Below are 8,249 nucleotides of genomic sequence, written 5' to 3' on the forward strand. Positions count from 1 at the left end.
ATACCTTGCCGCATGCAACGTCGCTTACAACGACAACAAAAAAAGACAACAACAACAACAAACTTAAGAAATTCTCGGAAGATGAAATATGACGCTTATAAACATTGCAATTAGGTCCACTAGTTTCTTTGAAAATTATGTGCACTTCGTAATAGTCTACTATTTGCAACGTCACACACACACAAAAAGACTACATAAGAAATACTCAGAGAACGAAATATTATGCTTCATTAAAATACATTGACGTTTCTTTTTAATAATTAAAACTAGGCATACATCACACATAAATGATCTACTAGGAGGGGAAGAACACAATTCTTGACACCATCTAAAGCACCTTGTACACAGTATCCACTTTGCCCGTTTCTTGCCTGCGAAGGACTTCCTATAAATGTTACCGTTAACATCCTCCCCCTTGCTGTCTTCATTGTCAGTCGATAAATGTGGGATATCTTCGTCTTTTTCCTCTTCCTCACTTGCTGACGGTCAATTAGTCATATTCTCGGCTTCTTGTTCTTCACAGAAACAGTATTTGCTCGTTTCTTAGGTCTGGATGATCCCTACTGAGACTCAATCAAAACTTAGAGGTGCTTGGTTCAGTAGACCTAAATATTTTACGCTACTTTCTGCAGAATTTCCCAGAAGGGCTTCTTTTCCTGTCCCTTTCTAAAGGTTTATTTATATCAGTAGATACACAGTTAGAAATATTTTTCTTCTCATCTGCCTTCCGACTTTTTCATGTGAGGAGATTCTGCGACAAGGGCATCTGAAATTAGGTGAGAAACGAATTATCAGACTGCGTTTACATCTAATCCGAGACGAGAGAAAAAAAATGTTCCAAATTTCGTCCCGGGGTTGAACATTGAGTACACCTGAGGGGACGAAATTAGGAAATTACCTATTCTCCAATATGACGACGAGTGCGCATAGTACTTGTGCTTCAAACAATTACAACTTTCCAATCTTAAAATAGACATTATAAACTATTTGTAGACGGAAAATTGTATTGCGTTTACTTACCTTTGGTGCTAAGAGTGTTGTCACAACCAGTAAAACAAAACGTTCTTGCTTCTGATAATTATTAAACAACAAAATAATCAATACAAAACAAAACGATTTTACGCACCGATACGTCCAGCTCACAATTTCCTCCTTTAGGGAAGTTTCAGTTAGGTGTCACCAGGTTGGAGGACTTATCAATCTAGATAAACCAGGAGACGAAATTAGGCGCAGGGACGAAATACGGTACCTATCCCCTATCATGCTGAGTGTTTGTACAACGACGACAGTCGGACGGTAATTAAAAAAATCCAATTTTTACTGTAATATATGTAACTTACAAATTTATGCAAATTTATAACTTAGAAACGGCTATGTTCACGTCGTGGCTTGTCAGATGAGAATTTAGTGAATGGTATTCCTTCCCTGGTAGTCCTAGGTTGGAATTTTGTCAATTCTTGTTTCTTTTTTTCTTTTAGTTACACTTGGCTTATGCATTCAGATCTTCAAGCTTGAATCAAATATAGTATCATCCAGTGAACTAATTGTGCCTGACCTTATTTTCAAATATGATACGTTAATACATGCTTTTCATTAGCTTACAATATACAGCTTTGAGAATAATATTACATGCAACTTTGTACCTACATTTAATTCACTAGCTGTTATTGTATATGCTTCAAGCTTGAAGATCTGAATGCATAAACAAAGAGTAGCTAAAAGAAAAAGTAACAATAATGGATGAGATTTTAACTCAGGAACACGAGCGTTGAAATCCCGTTCACTAATCCATCATCTAATAAGCCATGACGTAAACATAACTATTTGTAAGTTATAAATACTCATCCAAACGACACCATTATGAGAATGTGCAATAACATTTTTGCTCTTTTTCTCTTTGAAAACGTAACATATTTAAGACAATTTGATTCATTGATTCATTTTTCATTAGAACTTCGAAAAAAGATGATTTGTGTTTGAGTATATTGTCTTCTTTATCATACATTTCTACCCAATACAACTCCATTCACACAACAGTACAATGCTCTTACTGCCTTAGAAAATGTTCCTAAAAAGGAAAACTGCATCATACATCCTGAACGGTGGCGTAACTAACTGGAGCGCGGTGTTGGAGGCTCACAGCAGAAGGGGGCCCATTTAAGTTTCGAAATTCCTCTTTGTAGGTTTTATATAATTTCACACTTTTTCCTCAATGTCTAAAATGGACACTACTTCAGTCTTAGAAGAAAAGAAAGTTGTAAAGGAACTGTAGACTGTAAAATCTACTCAAAACATTTATCACCTCTTTGCTGCAACAACTTTAACGGACAGTAATAAAGGAAAAGATTGCGTGAAATTTCAACTTAGAATGAATTAGCTAAAGTTCTATTCCTAGATAACTGTCATTGCTAGTAGTGTTCCGTATTTGTATCGACCTCTACTCATTTATAACTGTATCTCACATTTCCTGTGACGAGAACAGCACCTAATCAAGCATTCAGTGAACTAAACACCATTAAAACCTACATTCATAGCACAATGGTGCAGATGACGTTGAGCTCTTTGGCAATCTTCAGCATGGAAAACGAAAAACAAAGCCACCACATTGGTATTGAAAAAGTAGTCAACGAAAAATGGGGCCATTCCGATGTAGTATATGTCCAAGGTCGGACCAATTGGCATGAGGGTCAGAGGGAAGAACCAATGAAGATTTCCGAACAGTTCCTTTGGCATGAGTTTCAATAAACTGGAAGTGAATGCACAGATACTACATCTGGACCTATCAGAGATGATTTCTGAGGAATTGTTGTTGCATTATTCCCTGATCACTAGCTAAAATAATCACTGCTTTGCAGGGGCATAGGCAGAAATTTATTTCAGGAATAGAAAGCTTTTTGTGGGGTCCAAGCTCAATATACATGCACATACTGTACTAAAATGTCTATACTACCATAATCTAAATAGGTCCATAATGTCTATAAGTAAAATTTTACATTATGTGTATGTCCCTGCTGCTCTGAATCGTCATATGCTTCTCTTCAAACGTATAAGACATACCATGTATATAAGAAATGTGGAACATAATAAAATGTAAATAGAAAATATATGTAATTATAACTAATAGGTAGAAAATAATTACAAACTAAAGTTGAAGGACAAGTTTTTTAAACAATCACACTTGAAACGAAAAATATATTTATAAAGCTATTTTCCACTTATGCAGGGCTAAAAACAAGTGAGGAGCGCTCATCTGAAGTACCACTATTTAACCTTTCAAATATCTTTCCCTCCTAGGGATGGTTTCAGTGTCTTACACCCCACAATAAATTGTTCAGATGGTAATTTACACATATACAAAAATTGTTTTAATTTCCACTACGAGTCAATGTTGCATCCTACGGTTTACTGTACTTTTTTTCTGAGTTAAACTTCCTAAATGTACATATATTATAGTAACAACGGATTTTTCTTATTACCACCCGACTGTCGTCGTTGTGCAAACATTCAGCATGATATGACGTAGGGAAACGAATTACATAAAGGTAGTAGGATGTAATATCAACATTGAAACATCGTAAGTTAAAGAAAAGCATGTAATAAGAAATATCACATTTGAATATAATTTCGTCTTAAACTAGCTTTAACTACATTTATTCAAAATTAAGTTTCTCGATTGCACAGTATAAGAGTGGCTAAAAGAAAAATTCAATAAGAATGCTCGGGATTCGAACCTAAGACTATCCAAGTAGGAATCCCTTACATTAAACATTCATGTAACAGACAACGACGCAAAGTATTTGGCACTATTTTATCATGTAGTTCTATCAAATATAACTTAATGAACACAATAAGAATAAATTTTACTGACTTAAAAAGTGTTCTTGAACAAGGGGAAGTTCATTATACTCCCTATAACTAAGCTACAGGAGGTCTGCGTTCCATCTGAACGGTGCATTCACCGAGTCAACGTTTGGAATATCTCATTGTAGTAGGTAAGGGAAAAGTATGTGACAGGTTACGTAGAGTTCTCCGTGGCTCAGTGGATAAAGTCATGGATCGATAACTTAAAGATTCGTTGTTCGAAATCCGACTCAGAAGCTAAAGATTTTTTTAAATGCTTAATTCATCAGATCCGAAGATCTTTCTCTTCCTTCTTAATCATCTGATGCTCTAAAAAGAATTCTCCATCTTAATTCAACAACTGCCTAATGTGATCCTCGCAGTTCGGAACCCTTCCTTCTTCTATTTCATAATGTCACAATTTTCATCATAATTCGGATGCTGTCCGATCATTTTTTTTCTGCAATTCTAAACTTGTGTATGTAAATAATTCCTTTCTGTCTCCATATTTGAATCTCTCTCTCTCCATGTCGTCCATGAACTGTTATGGCTTGGGATCAAACCTTCGACCCTTGATACCAAGTGTAAGTGCTCTAGCAATGTGCTATCGTAACTATATAGTTTTTTTTGTTAATGGCAGTGTGATTTTAGATTTTGCCCGGGTCCGGGGAGGCGGAAGTTCTCCACCAACATAATAGTTTCATGTTTTTATTAGTAAAAAATGAAATGAAATCTTTAAGTTTTCCGTCCCACGATTATGCGAGTTAGGGTAAAGAATACGGTGACGATAAGCAATGAAGGAAATGGTGGAATGAAAAAGTGGGAGGAATCGAGAGAACCCACCTCACGGTGTTTGTCTACCACAAAGTTTACATTGGAATCGAACTTTTTATTATTATATTAATGTACATTTGATAAAACAATATGTATTTCTCAAGCTCGGAGAAGATAGTAATTACACCCTTCTGTCCTGCACAAATACCGCCAACTGGAACATTTGCTTGCATTTACTGACAAGAAATGAATAACACTCCTTTCTGTGAGTAGTTTTTAGAGCTCTGCGCTTGCATTACAAACTTTGGGAAGGAAAAACCCTAATGCCATGATTAACAATTTTCATAGAATTCACAAGGAAAATCTTGCTAGGTTGATGTGATATACAGCCTTTGAATAAGGGAAAGAATGCAAATAAGAATGTTTTTTAGGCTCTAGAAAGGCATTTCAGAACAAACGAATGAAAGAGATGGTTTTAGAGCGATGAACCTTGTAAACTGGTTCCTGTTTTCTCCGTCTGAAAGGAAAGAGTACATTACGTCACACACCGTTTTAGACAAGGAGAGGTGGAGGAGGGGTGAGTTAGGTTGAATACCAGAAGTAAGTAGTCGATGAGAAGTGTATTTTGGAATACATAAGCACACGGCGCAAGAGTTTGCTCCTAACTTGGATTTACTTTTTGTAATATTTTCTATGCTTCGAACTGTACCAAAAATTTTTGAATTTTTTGTTAGTAGTTAGGTGCAAGAGAGCCTTGTGGCCCTAACCTCACTACTGTAGGAAAAAGGAAGTAAATAAATAAATATTCACAAGTCTTTCTATTCCAGTTAAATAAAAATACAAAGAATTTATTTTGGTTGCCTTGCCAATCTTCCAAAACAGACGTAAGTTCCTCATTATTGTCAAATTTGACTCTTCAAAGCCGTAAATTTGCATTTGGAAATTAATTGGAATCCAGATGTGATATCTGGTGAAAGAGAAGAAGAAGGAAGCTGTTTGAACCTACGATCGTGAATTGCATATTTTCAGACTTCATAATAAGGAAATTATAAATTGGGATATTAGTATGGAACAACAGCAGAGGACCTTGTGCAATTGAGTGGCTCGAGGAATTTAATGGTATGTCAAATTTTCTAAGCTTGAAGTAAACTGGAAAACAAGGTTGACAATTCCCATGTTCCCCCGAGATGTTCGATTTTCGGTGTCTCTTGTAGATGTATCCACTGAAGCACCATAGTATGTGGACATAATGACTACCTGTATTACAAAAGCCTCTAAGTCTTTGAAGTAATCTTTATTCATGTTACATTTTCTTGTTCCTTAACTATTGGATGTGAAAGGCCTTATTACGGTACAAATTAATATTCTGGTATGGATTTTCTGTAGCTTATTGTTCTCCGGGGGTGAGGAAGTCGATAATGAGAACGGAAGTTCATTTTACTTTTTTTTTGTGATACGTCAATGTTAGTCTTGTATAAAAACAAAATATATCCCTTAATATATGAGATAAAACATTATAAATAGACAGTGTACCATTAGATAAGTACATTATGCTCGTTGGTTTTGATGATGCTGTCTTCCAGTAACCGATCGTGACCTGCAAAATCTGCGGTTGTAATATCAAAGACATATGCGCACATGCAGGTGTGCTTTCTGTTCTTGAGTGTTACTTTGACAGTTAGGAAATATGGAGAGGAGAATATCTTCTTTATTTTTACATTTATTGACTCAAGACAACATGACCTATTATCGCAGTAATGTTCAGTTATTATTTACTTTCAATCGAAATGAGTAATTACTGTTCAATGTACAAAATTTCTACTTCAATCTTCTTAACATTAGTTAAACAAAAATGGAGTATTACTTAAAGTACCATTGAAATTATATATACATTCTATCTAATGTATAGAATTTTAAACAATCTAAAAATACAACATTTTCTAGGTACAATCTGTACAATAATATAAGACAACGATTTATGATATGTAAATTATTCATTGTAGCTTTGGAATATTCAAGATTACTAATAAAACTCCAACTGACCAAAGTAGTATATATATATAATCCTAAAATATATATACTGCTTTGGTCAGTTGGAGTTTTATTAGTAACAATTCATGATACTTAACTTTTTATAGGAGAACTTTAGACATATATTTTAAAGAACAATCATTGTCCTTGTAAAAATAATGCGAATACGATTGTTCAAGTGTATGTGGCACCAACAGACAAATGCAAAGCGATTTTGCATTTTGTCAATCATTCATTCTCTTCCTTCTTTCTACAACTTCTTCAATTACCTACAAGGGATAAAATCTTGAATCTTGCGCTGCAAAGTAAAGAAATCCGTGCTTATTACAGGGATGGACTTGCCAATGTTTGCAAATGACCATTATGCCAACTATTTACGAAAAGAAAGAAGCGATGCACGTAAAATTTGTTTTCTTTGTTTTAACGTTGTCATTTATTTAATGTTATTGAATGCATAGTTGCAGTGCTCTTCCAACTAGAAAAGTAAACCTTTGTCTTTCGTTCGATTTTTATATAAATGTGAAATACACCAATATTGTCTTGCAAAAGACAAAGCTTTATTTTTACTTAAAAATCTATTCTACGAGTCCAGAAACATTTTCAGAAGTAAAAAAATGAACAGTTGTACAACCATGCAACCTACCCCAGTAGCCACATTTTCTACCTACGGGGGAGTAGCGAACCTTAATATTTTTTAACCTCCAATGATTTATTTCCGTTTAATTATTAACTATTTGTTAACACTTAAGCTGGTAATTTTGGTTCAGTGGTAAAGCGCTTACTTCTGGTGCATGGGGTTCCTTCTTAGATCCTCGGGAAAGTAAATTTATGGTGGACAATATCGTGTCCGTGGGTTTTCTCTGAATACTCCCGTTTTTCCCCACGTTCTTATTCCATGAATTCTTCCATCATCCTTCATTACCTTAATCATCGTCTCCTTTAGCCTCAAGAGCATAATCATGGAACATTAAAGTGAAACTTTTTACTTCATTTCATTTTTTTTTCATTTTATTAACACTTAATTTACACATCGATAACCAATGTGTAAGTACAAATAGCAGTGAACATGTGAAATAGCGTAATGTTAACATGTTGATTTGTAGTTCAAAGTAAAGCACCTGGCTTCTAGAGATGAAATTTTTGATTCCATAAACCTATCTTTAAATTAGTGAGTTTGATAGGAAACTGAGTTACACTACTTCTGAATAAAAGATATTTAGAAATGTAACATTAGCTTATTGTGTTTCAACAATGTTAGTAATTTCTGGAAACTGTCGTAGCCTTAAAGATCAAGGTAGAAGACTAATTTATATCGTGATATGAGTATCTGCGATGCACTTGTCCTTTTAAATGTAACATTAAATCTACAATAATACATCACAATTATTCTTCAGGAACCACATTTAGTTCAGTACACGATGTAAACCCATCAATGTAATACACATCACAAGTATTACGAGGTATTTGTCCAGTATACATTGTATGAAAACTTCTTCCTCAATCTTCTTGTTTGGAGCTTCGCATTTTCAATAATTCATCAGCTAATAAATAGGGCTGTTTAGAAATTGTCTGACCCTCCTTTATCTCAGACAAGTTACAATTAT

The sequence above is a fragment of the Thermobia domestica genome, chromosome 3 (assembly GCF_964235325.1).
Source record: "Thermobia domestica chromosome 3, izTheDome1.hap1.1, whole genome shotgun sequence".
NCBI classification, from domain to species: Eukaryota; Metazoa; Arthropoda; class Insecta; order Zygentoma; family Lepismatidae; genus Thermobia; species Thermobia domestica.